Below are 20360 nucleotides of genomic sequence, written 5' to 3' on the forward strand. Positions count from 1 at the left end.
GAATACTGCCTAGAGTGGGTTGCCACTCCCTTCTCCAGGGGATTTTCCTGACGCAGGGATCCAACCTGGGTCTCCTGTATTGCAGATAGATTCTTTACTGTCTGAGCCACCAGGGAAGCCCTACATAACACTGATAGAAACTTACTCCACAAATACTGCTTTTATCATGTCATTATTCCCATTTTACAGTATAAAGTCTAGTTTTTTTAATGAAAATTCACAATTCTAGCCATGCTTCTTGTATATCTCTTCTTCAAGCACCTGTAGTCCAGTCGAACTGTTCTTCTTTTTAGTTCAGTTGGGCTCCAAGCAGTTCCAATCCTGGCTCCTAAGATCAGTATCAAACTGTTTCTCCCGAGGTCTTGTGAGAGCTTTTCTTCATAAAGTCAGTGACAAACAAAGTTTCTGGTTTCAAAAGGAAAAGCAGGAGGCTGATTTATGCAAATAGATGCAGGAAGCGTTTATCACTTTGATGGATGCTCGTTCGTTAGTTATATTTTAATAATATTTGAGTGGAGGAAAACTAGCACTTTTGGATCGCTATGACTCTGCCTCATAGAGGCATTGGGGCTCCTCTGTGCTCTGTGTAAGGACAGTATCCATATCTACCAGGCCATGCTGAGATGACATTATCATGCCTTAGCTTTCACATGCAACAAGCAATAAAATGCCAGCAAAGTTGGAATGGCACCAGATCTTGGCTCCTTGGCAGGTGTTTGCCTTTATTGCTGCACAGTCATGTATTTGGCTAAGTGTCACCTATGATGTCTTTCTGGAGTCCCTGCCATCCTCAGTTTGTCATAGGCAGGTGGATATAAAGTAAGTCTTAGGTTTGTTATTAGAAAAGTTAGCATCTGTTTTGGAAGCCGTGAACTGAATTCTTGGCTTGCAAATTTGCGTTCCACACTGGGGTCTGATTTTGTATCTCGGGAGTGATTTCATATCTAAGCTTGTATCCTAGGGTCCTGGAATTATTTGCCAAATCTGGATCTGTCTTCCTCTGAAAAGTGAGTTTTCTCAGTTTTTACATCCTGGTAGCTCTTAAATCCATTTAAGCTCTCAGAAAAGTTGTTTATAGTAATTAAATAATACCTTGTATTGGGTTATCCAGAAAGTTCTTTTTCTGTAATATCTTATGGAAAAACCCAAATGAAATTTTTGACCAACCCAATGTATATGTTGCAGCAGCCCTATAGTATATTTGGGAAATATGTAAACCCCATTTCACAGACAAAGAAATTGAGACTCACAGTGTTCGGTGATTTAACCAAGGAAAGCGATTAAGTGGTGGACATAGGGTTGTAGCCCACATTTCCTAAGTCATATTCTCCTTTTCACTTTTCTATCTCTGTTAAGTGGTGTTTTTTTCAGTATTTGAGTCATGCATGAGATCTGTGGTTGTATAAAGTGTTTGGAATCCTGGTTTCTAGAGGAAACTCTGCTACTAACCAGCTCTGGTGACTTACAGCAACTGCATTTAATCTTTTTTTAAGATTATTTCCAAGATCTTTTCCAGAGGAAAAAATGTAATATGTTCATAATTTATGATGCTAATCCCATTTAAGCAAAGTAAAGTCATATTATAGATATTAGAGTTCTCACAAGGAATTTTTTTATTTCCTAATGACATCTGTGAATTAGGTATGGAAATCATTGAGCCGGGGGTACCGATTCGACTTGTTAATAAGCAGACCCATACATAATCTCCCTCACATTGCTGAAACGAAATTATCTTCTAAACTTTTACAACTAAGTGTGAACAATTTGCATTTGAGATTTTGAAATAAGTCCTAGGCACTGGAGTCCTCATCCAGCTCCACTCATTTATTATTTCTGCATTAAGGCCTTTCTTCCTTGAGGCCTGTGAGCCCCCAGGCCTTTTCAGCATAGTGGTCTGCACTTCTCTGTTTTTCTTTCCCTGGGAGTGCTGATTAGTGACTTGCGGTGTGGACTCTGATTTATCGCAGACCAGAGCTGCCCCTTAGGGGCTGAGCAGAAACACTCATGAAGGAGCCCTGATTAAAAAGAGTGGTAATGAAGACAAATGTTTCAGAGGGAGTTGAGAGAAAACCAGTCCTTGGCATTCCCCATAGCTCCTCTGAGCTTTTGAAAAGGACATAGTGGTAGCCAAAGGAAATATTCCTCCTTTGTTGTTTATTTCTTATGGCACTGGAAACATTTTTCTTTTCCTCCTGGGTGTTCTAATTCTCACTTGTTAACTGCTTTTCATGCAGGGTTGCAATTAACCCCTGGCAGATTCCTCACTGGGTTCCCCTTATAGCCACTCCACTCCCAAAGTAGTTTTAATGTTTTGACCTATAGCCATTTTTAAATTCTTCAGATTTGACGCTTTTGCCTAATTTCTTAGATCATTAAATCACACTTCAGGTTTTTTTATCTAGTGCTTTTTACTAAATTTGATGTTAGGTACCTATAATCACCTCCTCTTCTTCTTTTTACAAGATAGAATGCCAGTTAGCACAAGGGCCTACTCACTTGCTAATTTTAATTACAACTAGGTCAAAAGTTCCAAATCTAGGGTTATGTCCATAACTCAAGACACTGTTCCAAAATGACTTGAGTCTAGGTGGAGTTGTTGCAAGTAAGTGTCATTGCTTGTTCTGGGTCTCTGGTCATATACCAAATCAGTAATCTTACCCTCTGTGGCCACGTGAGCTGTAATCCACTGCCCTGGGTCAAACCCAGCCAAAATTCTGTGTCTTTTCAGAAGATCTTGTAACACTGGAATTCATGTTAAGGATATAGATTGTTAGTGACAGGCTTACACAGTGAGTTTCTGCACTCCATCGACTGGTCAAAATACCATATCCAGAACTAAATTTAGGGAGGGAGGGAGACAAAGTACCCTGGATACCATGAAGTATTGTGGTAAGAACAAATCAGTACACATGTACCTGGTTAGTGTGCTGCATACTTTGTTCAATGCTGAAGAGGCAAGCTGGAGAGAAGGAAAAACAAAAAGCAGGAGATACAGCCAGAGCCCTGCCCCGTCAATAAGAAGCTCCAGAGCAGATCTACATGGGTTAACAGGAAAATATCAAAGAATTCAAGCAAAGTTCAAAAAAATGCCACCACCCTGATTGATCTGTCTCTAGTAAAAGGTTCTGTTTCATGAAGTACTGGTTTCCGATCCAATCAAGTGGACTCCTTTTTGTGGAAAAAGTCTCAGTGTGTTTAGGAACCCGTCAAATATCCAAAGTTAAAGGAAAAGCTAAGTAGCATTCAACCAGATGAACAAAGCTGATAAAAAGAATCCTTAGAGTGAGAGGAGCCTTTCAGGTTACCCTTATGGCCTTTGTACTTTTGCCTTAAGGCAAAAACGAAAACAAAGAACAAGAACAACAAATTACGAGCTTCATGTTTCTCGGATACAAGGGGGAATTTGAGGGGGAATTTGCAGTTATCCCATTCTCTTGAACTTATGAGATTAAAGATCAATGTTAAAGAGCACTCGTTGAGAGAAGCCTTGGGTAGAACCTTTCACACTTAAGATTGTTTCTGTTGAGGTTCGGTCCCTCTGAACTCTTCCCCAGCTATCAAGGCAAGGTCAAGGGCTGAGTCTAGGCTAAATGATGTCAAGTGCAAGGGCTTATAAGGCAAGGCCAAAAACTGTTGCAGCTTATCTGGCAACAGATGAAGATTTAGGCAGTTGGAGTAATTGCCAAGTTCATAGGATGGCTTTCGGAGCATGCTTCAGGGTTGTGGAATTCCATGCAGATTTAAGCCATCTGACATGACTTCCATGTTAACCGCAGAAGAAAGAATCTTTCAGTAATTTCCAAGACTGAACCAAATTCCCCCTCAAGTACTGATGGACTCTTCCTGGTCTTAAATATGGGCGTACTGTTCTTTATTTTTCCTGGCTTCAAACAGGCATATTAAGATTTCATGGATATCTGAATCTTTCTTTGAGTATCTGGGAACACATCAGAGAAACCAGATAGAAAAGAGGGAAAGGGAAATAGGTTATTTCCTTAGCCCTTTGAAGCAAATGAATCGGAAGGGTGCTTTCTGTTATATTCACTGGCCCGCAACTGCTTGGAATCTCCAAAAACACCATCTTTTGTTCCTGATTGTGTAATCTTTAACAAAGCATTTCACAGACATATTTAGCAGGTTTTTACATACGTATTCCCAAGATCCATGGGGCAGAGTTGGAAAAATTGAAGCTTTGGAAGACTTATTAAAATATTTTGAAGTTGCGGTATATACTAACGAAAGAGTCACACAAAAAAAGGGAGAGGTAGTTTGCCTGATTTGGAAAATAAATATTTTAAATGGTCTGCCTCAGTCCAGTATGGCCTGGCAGTATGGTTAGATAGGAGTCACATTCAAAACAAATATGGGGCAGCTTACACACATTTCTTCAAAAGATGGAAAAAAGAAATAAAATTTCATGGTAGGAAGATTAAAATCAATAATAATAGTGAACATTTATTGATTTTAAAAGTATGTGCTGGTCACTGAACTCAGTACCTTACAGCATTATCTTATTTAATCTCCATTTTATAAATTAGGAAATCAAGGTTTTGGCAGAATTAACTGAGCTAATGGGCTGGTGTCACCAGGACTTAAAACCAGGCATGTTCAACTTCAGTCTATCCACTTGTATAGTATATAGCTGGATCATGCAATTTCTAGATTCTTTTGGTTCTTGAATTTTTGAAAAGTATTTAAAGTTGGGAGAATTCTGTTGTGGTCAAGCATTTAGAGAGAAGCTGAAGTAATGACTGTAAAATATTTTGTGTTAATGACACCTGACCTTAGTTAGGGCTTCTCAGGTAGCTCAGTTGGTAAAGAATCTGCCTGCAATGCAGGAGATCCTGGTTCAGTTCCTGGGTTAGGAAGATCCACTGGAGAAGGGATAGGCTACCCACTCCAGTATTCTTGGGCTTCCCTGGTGGCTCAGCTGATAAAGAATCCTCCTGCAATGTGGGAGACCTGGGGTAGATGGCTTGGTTGGGAAGATCCCCTGGAGAAGGGAAAGGCTACCCACTCCAATATTCTGGCCTGGAGAATTCCATGGACTGTATAGTCCATAGGGTCGCAAAGAGTTGGACACGACTGAGCGACTTTCACTTTCATCCTCAGTGAAGCATATATTATATACCAGGCACTATATAATTAAATTACAAACAAATGAATTAATCCTCAAAACAATCCTTTTGACATATGATTATTGTCCCTAAGAAAAATCATAATTATCCATAAGAGTCAACCACGTCAAAGATGTAAATGACAGTTGTTTAGATTTGAAATGACTTTAGTTATAATAGTACACCATTGTGGCTATTAAAAATCATAAAAAATTGGAATCAGGAAGAAACAAGTTTTTTAAAGAAATGTTTCTCCAGGTTATTATGTTGTATATTTCTCTTACAGTTTTTTTAAATAAAACATTTTTAAATTGAGTAAAAGTGACATTTTCTTCACAATCGAATCTATATTATCAGACCTCTCTCTCTTGAAAATTAAAGGTAAGTGGTTTCCAGTAGTTTAAAATTTCTAGAATTTGCCTTGGAATAATATCAAGACTAAGATAGTGAGAACTCCTAACCTGTGTTTCAGGTGCCCTGTGTCATACCTCTCATACTGACACTATGAAGTATTGGGTTTTTTTTCCTTCATTGTAACAGATGATTATAAATATGGGGTTGTTTCTTAATAGCTGTACTTTTTTATCACTTAGCCCTAATTCGCTTATTTCAAGGACATACTCTGTCAGTACTGAGGAGTTAGTTTAAGGATGACTTTGCTGCAGTGATCAGATTACATTAGTGTCAAGTGCCCACTAATTATGAAGAAATTTATATCTGCATTAGGTAAATGTCATTTCACCACAGTAGCCTGAAATGAGCTTTTCATTCTTTTAGTTAGCATACCACCTCATTGTAAGTATTGCAAGCAAGCTGTGGACAAAACTTAGGCCCACATCCATTTATTCTTTAGCAGGAATTGCTGAAAGACGGTCAGTCTTTCCAGAGATCTCAAGAGAAATGTTCTGTTTCATTTTTTATCCTATAAGCTGACTTGTCACCTTGAAGTCCTGTGTATTCACTCTAGCAGGACTTGGCAAACTTGCTTATGTACAACCCACAGATAAAGAATGGTTTTCACAGTTTTATTGGTAGGAAAAAATTAAAAGGAGAAGAATATTTTATTAACCTAGAAAATTATATGACAAATTTGAGTACCCATAAATAAAGTTCTAAAGGAAGATAGCCACCTTCATTCGTTTATGCATCATCAATGGCTGCTTTCTCCTTGCTGTGATTACCGAGCTGAGTAGTTGTAGCAGAGACCATATGGCCTAAAGATATTCCTATCTGGCTCATTACAGAAAGTGTGCATTGACCACTGATTAAAAGATCAACTCCAAATTCTTTCCTAGCATGGCATACAAAATCACGATGATCCGGCTTCTGTGTAATCTTCTATTCTCTCATTCTCTCCTGAGCTCTCACCATTCTCAACTCCTAGAATCTTCTTTGATTCCAACATGCTTTCTGCATATCAGCATTGTTTCCATCCTATTCCCCCTACATGAAATCACTCCTTTCCATCCTAAGTACTCCTGGCAAATTTCTGTTTGTCTTCCAATATGTTTTGACTTAAGCGTCCTCTTCTCTCTTCAACCCTAGCCTCCTGTGCTCAGTTTCCACCTCTCACTCTTTCACCAGACAGTAAGCTTCAGATAGATACTGTCTGTTGTTCATCTTTGTATCCCAACAACAGGTTTCTTAACATAAGCACTGTTGGCACTTTAGACTGGATAATTCTTTATTGTGGGGCTGTCCCATGCACTGTAGGATGTTTAACAACATCCCCGGCTTCTATCCATTAGATAGCTTGCACCTATCATGATAATCAAAAATGTCTCCAAACATTGCCCAGTGTGCACTGGTGGGCAAACTTGTCCCTGTTTGAGAACCACTACCCTAGAACCTTATGTAGTCATAGCCCTTAATGGGTGCTGGATAATGTTAAATTATATATTAGAAGACTTGATGCACATTGATTTATACACTTCAAAAGGATGATTTGTATAATGTGTAACGTATTTCTCAGTAAAGCTGTTTTTTAAAAAAGAGATTCAGTTTCCTAATAGCTATTATTAGTGGCATTATTATTGTGAGGGTTGTCTTTTTTTTTTTTGGTCTTCTATAGAAGACAGAATTGTTGCCAGTGCAACTGATTGTGTCACATACTGTGCTACTTAATGCCACATATACATTACCTTCTTGTTTTAAAAAATTTTTTTTTGATATGGACCATTTTTAAAGTCTTGATTGAATTTGTTAACAGTATTGCTTCTTTTTATGTTTTGGTTTTTTTGGCTACCGAGGCATGCAGGATTTTAGCTTCCTGACCAGGAATCAATCCACACCGTCCGCATTGGAAGGTAAAATCTTAACCACTGGACTGCCGGGGAAGTCCCACCTTTTCTTCTTTGATACTGATCATGATCGCTTGGGAAGTTGACCTGATTTTTGCTTCTTTCTTTTTTTGGTACATTCAGATGCAAAACGATTCGGTAACTTGCTCAAAGTCATGTAACTAGTGAGCATGTATGAAGGACTAGAGGACTCAGCTCTTGTCTGGTTTCAAAACCCATGTTTGTATCACTTGACCATGTTGAGTACACTAGCCAGTTTTTAGCCACAGGAGGTATATCTTGTTGGTTAGGTGAAAATACATGGATCTATTCAAGACAGTATGTTTGTATAGCAGATGTGAGCAGTTTCTAAATAATGGGAGGATTATTTTTGTTCAACATGCCAATCACTGAGTTTCTCATAGGTAGCACAGCCTGCATACTTTATGGACCATGGTGGAGTTTTTGTTTTGTTGCTGTAGTTTTGTTTTCTTTGATTCTGCCAGGGGACCACTTTTTTTTTCTTTCTTATCTTTGGATCCTGAGGCAGTGGGAAATCTATCCTGAAACATCATAAAGATTTGATTTTCAGCCTAGAAATAAAAAAAGAAAATTGACAGGTGGCAGTATCAGTTTTTTCACTTTGCCTTAAAACAATGGAACTAAAGCAAATATGACCTGTAAGACTGGTCATCCTTAGACTGGAACTGTACAGTAGAACTTTCTGTGATGATGGAAAAGCACTAGATTCTGTGCTGACCAATATGAGAGCCACATGTAGCCTTTGAGCACTGGAGATACGATAAATGTAACTGAGTAACTGAATTTCAGATTTCATTATGATTAATTGAAATTTAAATAGTCATTTGTGTCTAGTGGTTATCAGATTGGACAGCCCAGCTTTAGAAGTCTTTGCTTTGATAAAACCACAAACCTAAGCTTAACCCCAGCAAATATCTTAGGAGTCAGGGACCCCAGTTTCAGATTGAATAAAGAGAGTCCACTTTTAGATTGAATAATTTACCAGTGTTGAATAATATGGAGAGTATAGGAATATCTACTTTCATGGTACAGTTGAAAAGGCTATTGTTATACTACAGCGGTGTGACTTGCAGAAGGACAAAATTACTCTGTAGGGGATATACTTGGGGTATTACTTCAACATTTATAAACATTTTCTAGTAAGCAATTTTCAGTTTTTATTTGACTTTATTGTTAATAAATTATCCATCTAGGGGCATTGTTGAGACATTAAGAAGTAAAATGGATCGTCTGGTGTATTTGATTGTTTTAGGTGTTTAAGAATTATTATTGGAGTAAGAGACTTGCTTTGGTGAAATTCTAGAATTTTTACCATAATCTTTGTTTTTTGGCTCTTGGTCCAAATGACAGTTATATTTAGGAATACAGCAGGAAACTAATACAATTCTTCTTCTTTGGGTATATTGCTTTCAGAAGATACATTGTTTTGAAATACTTTTCATACTCATATTATTTTCATCATGATGCGGTAGTGGTGGTTTAGTCGCTTGGATGTGTCTGACTCTTCGTGACCCCATGGACTGTAGCCTGCAAGGCTCCTCTGTCCATGGGATTTCCCAGACAAGAATATTAGAGTGAGTTTCCATTTCCTCCCCCAGGGGATCTTCCCAACCCAGGGACTGAACCGAGGTCTCCTGCATTGCAGGCAGATTCTTCATTGACTGCACCACCAGGAAAGCCCTAATTATGATATTGAGTATAAAAATATTAAGTTGTAATATTTTCATCAGCAATACATTCATAAAAAGTAGAAGAACACTTTATTTCAAACACCACCCTAAATTAGCTGTAATTTTTGACAAGTTATATTTAGACTCATCTTTTGCTTTTGCTTATGTGTGTTCATTGCATCTATTAAATCTAGGAAAAAAGCAACTCAGTTATAATGGAGACAGAGATGAGTTTGATTTTTGGGCTCTCAAGAGTTGTTATTTTCTTTTTTTAACTTTTTATTTTATATTGGAGTATAATTGATTAACAGTGGTACAGTGTTTCAGGTGTACAGAAAAGTGATTCAGTTATACATACACATGTATCTATTCTTTTTCAAATTCTTTTCACATTTGGTCGTTACATAATATTGAGCAGAGTTCCCTGTGCTATACAGTAGCTACTGTTGGTTATCTGTTTTAAATATAGTAGTGCGTATGTCGATCTCAAGTGCCACTTCAGAATTCTAACTGGGAGGTGGTGACAGAAAGTGGTTTGTGGTGTAGGAAGGACTGAAGCCTGCACATGTGCTTTGGCACATGTGTGTGTATAATACTCATGCTTAGATTTCCCCCGAGGTCAGTTATATTTTGAAAGTACATAGAATATGCATTTCTGCTATATTTAAAATGGATAACCCACTAGAGTTATGGTTAGTTTTTTATTTATATCTATTTTGCCCTACTGCTGGAGTAAGAAATGGCAGCCCACTTCCAGTATTCTTGCCTGGAAAATTCCATGGACGGAGCCTGACCAGGCTACAGTCCATGGGGTCGCAAAAGAGTTGGACACAGCTAAGCGACTGAGCATGCCCCCGCGCACGCATTTTGCCCAGCACTTACCTTGTGTTAATTGCTAGTGGTTGGAGTTTTGAACTCTAGATGCATTCTTCACTTGATACTAGCCAAAAGGGCAAGAAACGTTAGATTCATTCTCAGAGAGTGCGCATTATTCTCCTTAGGGTTACAGATGACCTAATCTACAAATTTGGAAGACTTAAAAAAAAAAATAAGCTTAAAGATATTTTTTTTTCCTCTTTCCTGTTTCCCAACTTGCTCCTTTTAAGGAAGTGTGATGAAATTAAAGATGTCTGTGATCTGGCCGAAAGAGGTTCACAAACACTGTTTCCATATTTGTGGTTTTGGTGTTTCCTCCTGCACATGTCTTCCTTTTTCAGTTTCTTACTGGGTCAGGAGAGAATTGGCTGCTCTTTGGGGTAATGTGCGTATATCAGATGGGCTCTGTGGGGGCTTCGTCTGTAGCAGAAACCACAAAGTCCAAGAGTTGGTGAGCCAATTAAGAAATTCCCTTTGAAGGATTCCTTGTATGGACTGCTTATCAGAAAAGATGTAAATGCTATTATTGATGATTTTCTACATATCAAATATGCAGTACAGTTGAGTGTGATTAAAAGTCACCATGCTCCATGCTCTGAGGGGTACAAAAAAAAGTGAAAAGGAGATGATCTTTAGAAACTTGGAATTCAGGGGATAAAGATCGAACTCTAGTGACCATAGTTCAAGACAGCTCAAGTCCTCTTAGAGTACAAAGAAGGGAAAGACGAGCTCTAACAGGGTTGAACAGAGACAGTTGTATGGAGAAAAAAAATGACCACTTGAGCTAAAATTTGAGGAATAGGTAGAATTTTGATGGGTGAAGATTCAGGAAAAGGACTCCTATTGACAAGAAACAAAGGTACCAAGGCAGACACATACTGAATAGCTTGAGGACAGATTGAAATCTGCTTTGAATATATAGGAAGGGACATATGAAGGGAAGTTTGGAAGCTTCAACTGTCTAAGGAGGTCAGAACCAGACTGTGAAAGGAAAATGCTGGTGAAAGAGTTGGGATAGAGAGCAAGGAATGAAAAGTTTTTGAGGTGGTGAGTGATGTATTTAGGAAGATTATTCTAGCAGCAGGATTAAATAGATGTGGTAAAGACTAAAGAGAAGTAACCCTGTTAAGTGGTTATCACAGTCAGCCATTTACCTGGTAATCATACCAACAGACGCTTGATTTGTTAAACCACATAAAAGTTGCTAATCTTCCTCTCTTTTTTTTTCCCCTGAAAAAATTCCACTCTGGCATTTGGCCATTTTAGCATAACCTTTGTATAACTTTGGAATGCAAAAACAGAGAGAGAAAAGCACACACTCACTTAAAAAGTCAACAGAAAACTTCTAGTTTGTGCTTTTTGATAAATAGGTAGAGAGTTCTTACATAAGACGTTGATGTTGTTCTTTTCCTTATTAAATGACTGTATGACATTGGGCACATTACAGATCATAATGTAGTGATTTGATACTGCATGATTTAAGATACATTTTTGTTCCGATTTGCAAGTGTCCTGACAAATGTTAAGCAAAAAGCATGCCTCCCCATGCCCTTTGTTCATCTGAGTGATTTTTTTCAAAAGCATGATTCTGAAATGGTTCAGGCATGAAGCCAAGTGAGAGACCATTGCTGCCACTGCTACTTTCCATCGTGGGTACTGTCACTTCTTGGCTTTGCTATGGTTCACCTGAGCAAAGGTGCTGGGCTGGTTCATTTAGACAAGGCAGCGAGCATTCATCCCCCTCTATCCTGAGTCCTTAGCCTGGTGTATAAATATCACACTCTTCAACCAAGGCTGTTTACATTTGTGTATGAGACATTTGATTTTTAAAGGATCAACAGTTATAAATAGATTGAAGCACCTTTATTTTAGATTATGAGCTGATTGCAAATTCCCATTAAACAATTACACTGATATACTTAAGTTCTTAAAAGAAGTTTGTTGAGGGTTATGATTTATTAAAATGGAGTATTTTTACTCCATTTCTTTCTTCACTTCCTCCCTTCTACCTTATATGTAACCTCCTGTCATTATTGATATTTATCACATGTAAGATTCTCTTGCTTAATTCTTTAAAATGAGCTACCATTTATTAGCTATTCTTGGCTAAGCACTCTACACATATTATTTCATTTAATCTTCTCAACAGTTCTATGAGGGAGTTATTATTATCCCAGTTTTTGAGGTGAGGAGGGTAGGGACTCAGAGAGGTTAAGTAACTTGCCCAAAGATACAAAGCTAGTAATTGGCAGAGCCAAATTTAAAACCAGATCTGGGGACTTCCCCTGGTGGTCCTGTGGTTAAGAATCTGCCTTGCAATGCAGGGGACACAAATTAGATCCCACATGCCACGGGGCAGCTAAGCCTGTGCACAGCAACTACTGAGCCAGCGTACTCCAGAGCCCATGCGCCTCGACAGAAGACCCTGCATGATGCAACAAAGATCTCGCGTGCTACAACTAAGACCCGATGCAGCCAAATAAATAGATATTAAAACAAAATCAGATCTGTTCGATTGAAGCTGATGTCTTAACCACTATACTTCCTTGACCACTGTCTTCCTTGGTGCCAGAAGATGATGTGGTCCTGTTTTGGTAATGGAAGAACACTGGTCCAGAGTGGCTGTTTGCATAAAGGAGCTATAGACTTTTAAGAATGGAAGGGTATGTGAAGGTCATGAGCCCACACATAAAACAAATATTTTAAAACATAAAATGTTTTAAATGTATATCTTGAGATGTGCTATCTATTCAGCTAGATTCATATAGTGCCCTGTGTAGTTAGTGTACTAGTAACAATGTCCCATGGGGAAAGGGAGAGGTTTATCATCAAAAAAAAAAAAAAAGATTTTGTGGTGGAGGTGAAAGCAGAAAGAGGCATTCGATGTGGAATAAAGTACTTGAAGGATCTCTGCTTTTTCATGTGCAGTGTCTGATTTGATGACATCTGGAATTTGCCTCAAAATAATACAGGAGGAGAGAAGTGGCTGTGGATGGGGCTGGATTGGCCATGGTTTTGATGGTTGTTGGGTTGTGTGAAGGATGCTTGGGTTTTATTATATTTTTCTGTCTATTTTGGTGTATGTTCAAAATCCTCCATAATAAAATGTTTTAAAAATTTTACTTGAAAGCCCTGTTTTCATGATTTTGTAGTGGTTAGATTATGTATATGTTTTCTTATCCAAAAGTGTCTCAGATGTTTTAGTCAAAAACAGTGTTTTTCCCTAGCCCTTGGTCCCTCTTAGAATCTTCTTCATCTCTTTTTCCGAATATTTGTTAAAAAAAAGAACTCAACTTTTTCAGGACTGAAGGTGAAGTTAACTGTCAGCTGCCTATATGGCTGCAGCATTGGGATAATTTATCTAATTTCTCTTATGAGTAACTTCTCTTTGACATTATTTTTGAACTCAAAGACTTGCTTGCATTGTTCTTGTTAGTAAAAAAAAAAAAAATCGCTAGGATGTACTTAGTAATTGGAGTCAGCTGCACTTAAGACTGTTCAGCCAGACTGTTATTTTAGCCTTCACTAGTAGGGTTTTTAACACCAGTTTGACCTTACTTTGAAACATTCTCAAAATACCATACTTTAATATCGATTTATATACTTTCATACTAAGGCAGGGCAGGGTCCCTGGGGAAAAAAAATAATGAAACTCTGACTTTCCACAAATACAAGAATAAAGGTAGATTTTCTGATTTTGTTTTTGAAAGAAAAATGGAGAAGACGTTGGGTAAAGTTTTCCTTTGAGTAGGGCATAATGGTTGCAAATGCATTCTAAGCATACAAGTGACAGAAAGCTCGGACACCTATTATACAGCTCGGATTTGCTTGGCCTGTGTGCCTTACAACTGCTTGAGGATGGAGACTGAATCCTCAGTTTATACCCCCAAGCAAATGCTCTGTGAATTTGTTTCTGAGTGCTAAATACTAATTTTCCCAGCCTTTATGGCAGTTATACTTTGGGCAAGGAAAGTGCAAATTTTATAAAATTTGCTGAAAATACCCTCCACTGTCCTCAGTGTTCTGACTCCTTCTTTCACTTTGCCATTGTCCCTCCTTTCTTAGCCCCTGGTTAACTCCCATCTAGTAGAATGTCAGAGGCAGAGTAAATTTAGGAGTGCAGATATTCTGTTTTAACATGCGTGCCTAGGGTTATAGTATTCTCAGGACTTCAGCGCTTTCTCTGAGGACGCGACTATCAGCAGACCCATATAAGGCAGCTGGACTGCCTCCCCTCTCTGAGCCTTCTGCGCGTACGTCTAGATACCGTGATAGATCCAGTGCCTGTGAAGACCTGGAACGTTTCAGACAATAACTCAGACTTGTTTTCTTATGCTATATATAGGAATTGAGCAAGTGTTTTATAATGAGATCTCCCTGCAGGCACTCCACATCTCTTGGTGGAGTGATGCAGAACCCTCAGACACCCAGTAAACAGTCCTTTTCAAGTTTAAAATTCTTTCGGCCTCTTTTTTTCTCTGTTACCTTTCTGAAATATTTGGCCCTATATTTTTCATGAAATAATCAAATCTGTGCGAGATTAAAATTTTCTGATGGTTGATCCTCGGTAGCTAAAAAACAGATTCCGTAACAACACGTTTCTCTGCAGGTTCTGGAGCTTAAGTTCTTGGACTGGTACATTTGCTCTTATTAACCCTTTATTTCCTTGAGTGCTGCAAATCAACGATTGGAATTGTTTTCGAGTGACAGAAAAAGCTAAAGGTTAAAGATAATTTCGTAGTAAGTTGATTCACATCAAAGAATTATTTCATCTAGATTCACGGAAATGATGATGCTGGTGAGATTTCCAGACCAGGATCAGGCCAGCATTTGGAGTACTTTCTCAGTGGCCCTAAACTTGTTTGGCTTACCCCCGCCTCAGGTTTAAAAACAGAAAAAAAAAAAAAAACCATGAAAGTGTTTAAATTTTTCTTTCTCTTTCCTTATCAGAAATATTCATTTAGACCATAACAACTGTTAGAACAAGATAACAACTCCAGGCCAGCTGTCAAATGTTTACCATTATCAAAACTCTCCCTGGAGGGAGATGCAACTTTGGCTCGCCTCACCGGCAGTAATTTAATTTTTCCTTCATTCTGACTCGGAAATGGCAGCATTTTTCAAAGCTTCCTCCCACTGATGGCTGAAATTTTCCTTGTGAAATGATTTCCACCAGTCTTGAATCTTTCTTGTTTCTGCCGTCTTCACCTTTGCTGATGGTTCTGCAACTCATCACCAGCTATGCAAACTGACAGTTCACATCCTGGGGCAGCAGCGGGGTCTGGCCTGCAGAAAGGAGCAGCCTGGCCGAATTTACGCTCACAAGATCTCTTAATTCACAAAAGCATTTGCTCTAGTTCCTGTTCTCTGCTGCAGGGGCTATGGAGAGGGAGTGGGGGTGGGGGGCAGGACCACTGGGAGAATGTGCTGAAGAAAAGAGAGGCTCTCTTCACACTCTACTGAGTACACAGACTTTGGAGATGAAAAACAGACGGAGAGAGGCATTTCCAACCATCTTGCTGATCTGTTGGGGTGGGGAGGGGAGTTCAATGAACTGTACTGCATAGCACCAGACCCTCGTGTCATTTAACGTTCCTTCTGAAAATCACGCTTAAATGTTCAGCACAAATAGCCCTCCCCCTTTGACTGAAGTTGACAAAGAATAGCAAAATTAAAAGGGAAGGAAAAAGCAAAAATATTGCCATGAGAATGACCATACATCCCTTTGCTCGCTCCCAAGACTTCTGCCGAATAGGAAAGTCCTCTTAACGAGAGTGGACAGGGGAAGTTTTAGGTTTGAGCTGAACTTCATGTACATGACAGATTTCATTTTTTTGTTTTCCTTCCCTCACAAACTTCAACCCGGGCCACTTGTTTGCAGAAACTGCCAGATCTTCCCTGGCTGCTGCTAAGACACTCCTGGAATTTGAGATTGCCTTTTATCTTCTCCCCAGTAGAGACATATTTTTGTCCCTTGCTCTGCAACCCCTTGACTCCTCTACAGAGGACTCACTCCTCCCTGCACAGTGTACCCCAGACAGACAGCTGCTGCGTTACTGTTCGTAGCACAGGATCACTTATGTCCTGTGAACCAGTTTGGGTCTGTCTGAAAATTGCTTGTGAACGCAGATTGTTTATAATGACTGACCTCATCGGCCTTTCCCGACCCACTCCCTCCCCGACTGTCTGAGACAACCTAATCAAGATGGGGGGTTGTTTTCCTGGCTTTGAGTATGGGACTATAATTAAAGTAAAAATGAGAGAATCCTGCACTAGAGAGGCAGCTTGGAATCCTAGGCTTTGTTCTTCTACTATGTTCTTCAGTTTCTTTCCTTGTAACCCACCCTCTTATGGTTACACCCAGTGAAAGAGTGGTAACACCATCAAGTTCCTGATTCGGATCCCACTAATTTCGGAATGTGTGATGATGTGGAATTGAAATTGATCTGTGAACTGTCTAGAAGTAAAGTTCGTTATGCAAATTGGTATCTTAAATAGTATTTCAGAGAACATTCTCTTACTGAACAAACAAAAACACGTCAAACACTTGTCCTCCTACAGTTAGTGGTGTCCAGCACTCCTAATTACAGATGTTTCTTTTATCAGAGTAGATAGAGTAGACTTCTGCATGTGCGTGCATGCTCAGTTGCTAAGTTGTGTCTGACTCTTTGCGACCTGATGGATTGTATCCTACACCAGGCTCCTCTGTCCATGGGATTCTCCAGGCAAGAATATTGGCGTGGGTAGCCATTTCCTCCCCCAGGGGATCTTCCCCACCCAGGGATCAAACCCACGCCTCCTATATAATTCACTGGCAGGAACTACCAGTGGCTTCTTTTACTACTGAGCCACCTGGGAAGCCCCAACAGAATACCTCTTAGCAAGTATTCTTCTTAAGTAGCACTCACCTGTTTCCTTGAGACTAGCCATAGCTTGAATTTTTGATAGTCTCAACATGCTTTGGGAATACATACTTGAGGAGCTTACAAGTTGGTTGGGGATGCAGATACAAATACTAGGATCATATGTGCTAAATTCCAGAAGAAGCATGATAAGAAAGGATGTGCTACAGGAGCTTTAGTCAGCAGAGATATTTAGAAAGTTCTGAAGACAGCACATATACATATATATGCCATTTTCAAAAAGATCTTCCAAATATATATAAAAATAAACACGGACGTTTTCAAAAATTATTTCTAGGACTTGATATTTTCTCTGCTCCATAAAATGTTCAGCTGATATTTATGAAACCTCTCACAATTTTGGAGTCAACGGATTTTATTTGGTGTAGTAGTCCTTTTGTTGAGTACTTACTGTGTACCAAATATTGTGTCCCAGACACAGTTCCAAATTCTGTTTTAAGCTATACATGGAGGGTTCAAAAACTCAGATGCTTCAACGGCCAGGTTTAAGCCACGGGAGCTATCTATAGCAAATTACCTGCGTTTAAGGTTCTGTCACTACTCTGCTCCATGTTGCTGTTGCAGAAATGTGGGCTTGGAGTTGCCAGACCTTCCATTTAGTCAAGAGAGACAGGAAATTCACATTTTTATGGATATTTCCTGATTTTTAAAACAGTATGGGCCAAATAAAAGTCTGTGACTTGTGCATTATAGACTCAACTCCACTGTTTCCTCATAGCATCCCTGCAAGATACGGATAATCAGTTGTATTTGCTCACTTTCAACACAGCTGATAGGTAGCAAAAGTAGAGTTTTACCCCGGGTCTATCTGACTCCAAAAACTACAGCGTTACTCTGCCCTCTCTTTTCTCCCCTAGATTCTTGGGAATGATGCTGGGGATAGTTTTGGCAGAAAAGCGCTGTTTGGTTAAAGCCAAACCCTTCACAAAACCATCACATCCTATAGCATTGTACTGTAGAACGTCATCTTCCAGAGAATAGTGACGTATGGCTTTGGGAGGAGTTAATTATAACATGAAGGTATTGGGTGACTAAATTCCAAACAAAAACACTGTTACCTTTCCTGCAGATTTATTATTTCAACCTCATTCTACTTCTAGAAAAGCTGCACAAATACTCTAAACTGTCTGCAGAGTTCTCTGCTTCACAGAGTGGCAAAAGTGTTAGCGGCAGTTTTACAAGGCCTGACCTTGCCAGAGACAGAGGAGAAATCCGTCGTTCTCAGAATCTCCGCAATATTCAAACACTTTTGTTAAAATTCTGACATGAACTTTGTGGCCTGAAGGAGTTAACACACCTCCACAAACCTGCCTTCAGCTGGTAAGATCAGGCCCGTGATTATTATTATATACAGCTGTAAAAAGCTGGTTACATAGCATAAATTGCATTGAAACACTTAGGCCACAAGATTACTCAAGAAGAATTGTATTGCTTGTTCAGTCATATATTTTGATCTTTATTGCTGGTAGTTTATTCTCCTGAGAGTTGGGGATTAGCCTTGCTTTTAATGTAAAAAGTGTATCTATGAGGGTAAAAATATAAAATGAAAATAGATTTTTAATGGCAGCTTTGGTTCTTAGCATTAATTTTACATGCCGTTTTCATTCTGAACTTTTAAACAGTTTGGAGAAACATATGAGAGATTTGTGAACAGGGGCAAGAGAGGGTCAAATGTATCAAATCCTTGGATTCCAGCAAATGTAGGATTTGTGGACGAGCAGAGAAGCACACATGTGTTGGGAATGTAAATTAAAATAAAACCTCACTTTGTGGAGACTTGAGAGAAGCGAACACACCACATTATGGCGAAATGTCTGAGGCGCGTTCGTCTCCTTAATAAATTAACCAAATATTAAAATAAACATTCGTTTTTATCAGTCTGCATTTTTTCCTCTCTGGATGAAAGTGTTTCAGGAAAAATCATAAAAGAATCTATGGTAGCTCAGAGAGGTTAAACTCAACAGTTGTTTTCTTTGAAGTCCCTGGCCATGAGGTTAATTGCCAAAACTGCTTGTGGAAAAGGTGGTAACAATTTAACAAGACTGTACAACTGCAGAGACTTAGATGAATATCAGGTGTTTGCAGATGGCTTTTTTCCTCACAGGAAAGGGGGTGGGGAGGAGAGGAACAGAATGAGAAACAGGGAAAGAGAGAGGCCTGAATGAAGTCCCAGCTAAACAGCCAATAATTCTTTGTTTGCTTAGCCAATCATCCTGTAATTGGCCAGGAGGTTAATAGGACTCTATTGATTGGCCGGGAGGAGTGCTTACTGTGGCTATTTTTACTGTATGCTCCCAGACAGAAGGCTGCAATTACTGGAGCTCTCATTCCCACTTTTTAGGGCCTGATTTATGAAACCCGATCAGGTTGCTCTCGGCAGTGTGTGTTTTAAGTGTTGCCTTCTGGGTCTTTGCTGCTTAGGGGTCAGTGTGCTATTTCTCATCATTTATTGTGGTCATTTGAATAGGTAAGCTTCTTTATGACTTATTGAAGGAGGAATACATTAAAAATAATCGCTACCACCCACGTGGACTGAAAAGTGGGAACCATGGGTCAAGCTGTGTGATAGAGCCCAACCTGCTCTAGAAATTGAAAATTCTGCCCCCGGCAGAGAGTTCCCTGAAGATCACAAGATAAAATGCTACGGTCCTCTCTTTATCTGCCTTCCACCGACAGGTTTCTCAGCTCTCCCTGTTCCTTGGCCTTCCTTGATTACACTTGGATTTGCTTTTGTAGAACTTCTAATAATTGGATTTGGTGGCTGCTGTTTTAGAGATCAGGAAACTGAGGCCACGTCCAAAATGCTTTGCACCATCTACTCTGTTTCCAGGGCTCCCGACAGGGCCCTTCCGTCTTAACCCATCCTGACCTGGTCCTGACCCGAGCGTTACTAATAAGGTACTTACCTCATCGTTTCATTTCTCACTTGCTAAACGTGACTATAAATCCTTCCGTTACTCAAGATCTTGGTTTTTCCACCCTCACTCAAACCTTCTTTTGTAGTTCAGCGTTCCCTGGGAATCCATCTAGGGGGAGTAAATCTCTACTGTTGATAAGGCCCTGAGCCACAGATCTCTGGAGAGCCACGTTTAGACAACTAGATTTCACCTTTACCACCAGCTGGTCACTGCAGGCTGTGATGACCCCAGTTACTACTGCTGCTACTACTGCCTCCTGTTTCTCCTACTTCTTTAATTTTACTACTATTATTAAAACAAACAAAAAAAAAAACATGTTAGGGACTCCTGTGGATCCTCACTTTGCTTCTGAAGATCTCCATCAGTTAGCATCCATGTTTGAATGAACACCCCATTCTGGACACCCTTGCAAGTACTGAGGATACAGGGGTGATGATGATAGGCCACAGCCTTCCATCCTGATCTCGCTCCCCCAAATATGGCAAACGTTGCTAACAACACCCAGCAAACTTTCTGTAAGAAGTGTGACAAGCAG

General features: G+C 39.4%; 1 protein-coding gene and 1 long non-coding RNA gene across 20 annotated transcripts in view; both read left to right on the forward strand.

Annotated features, from left to right (window-relative positions):
* BCAS3 (BCAS3 microtubule associated cell migration factor) overlaps positions 1–20360 on the forward strand; it is a 611473-nt gene that overhangs the window by 369280 nt on the left and 221833 nt on the right. The gene's annotated exons all lie outside the window — the stretch shown is intronic.
* Positions 1388–12682, forward strand: LOC145543454 (uncharacterized). The gene is made up of 2 exons (XR_014080722.1): positions 1388–4802; positions 9084–12682. It is a non-coding gene; the product is annotated as an uncharacterized LOC145543454 (long non-coding RNA).

This window comes from Giraffa tippelskirchi, chromosome 3, assembly GCF_054371585.1.
Source record: "Giraffa tippelskirchi isolate mGirTip1 chromosome 3, T2T-mGirTip1v1.2.pri, whole genome shotgun sequence".
NCBI classification, from domain to species: domain Eukaryota; kingdom Metazoa; phylum Chordata; class Mammalia; order Artiodactyla; family Giraffidae; genus Giraffa; species Giraffa tippelskirchi.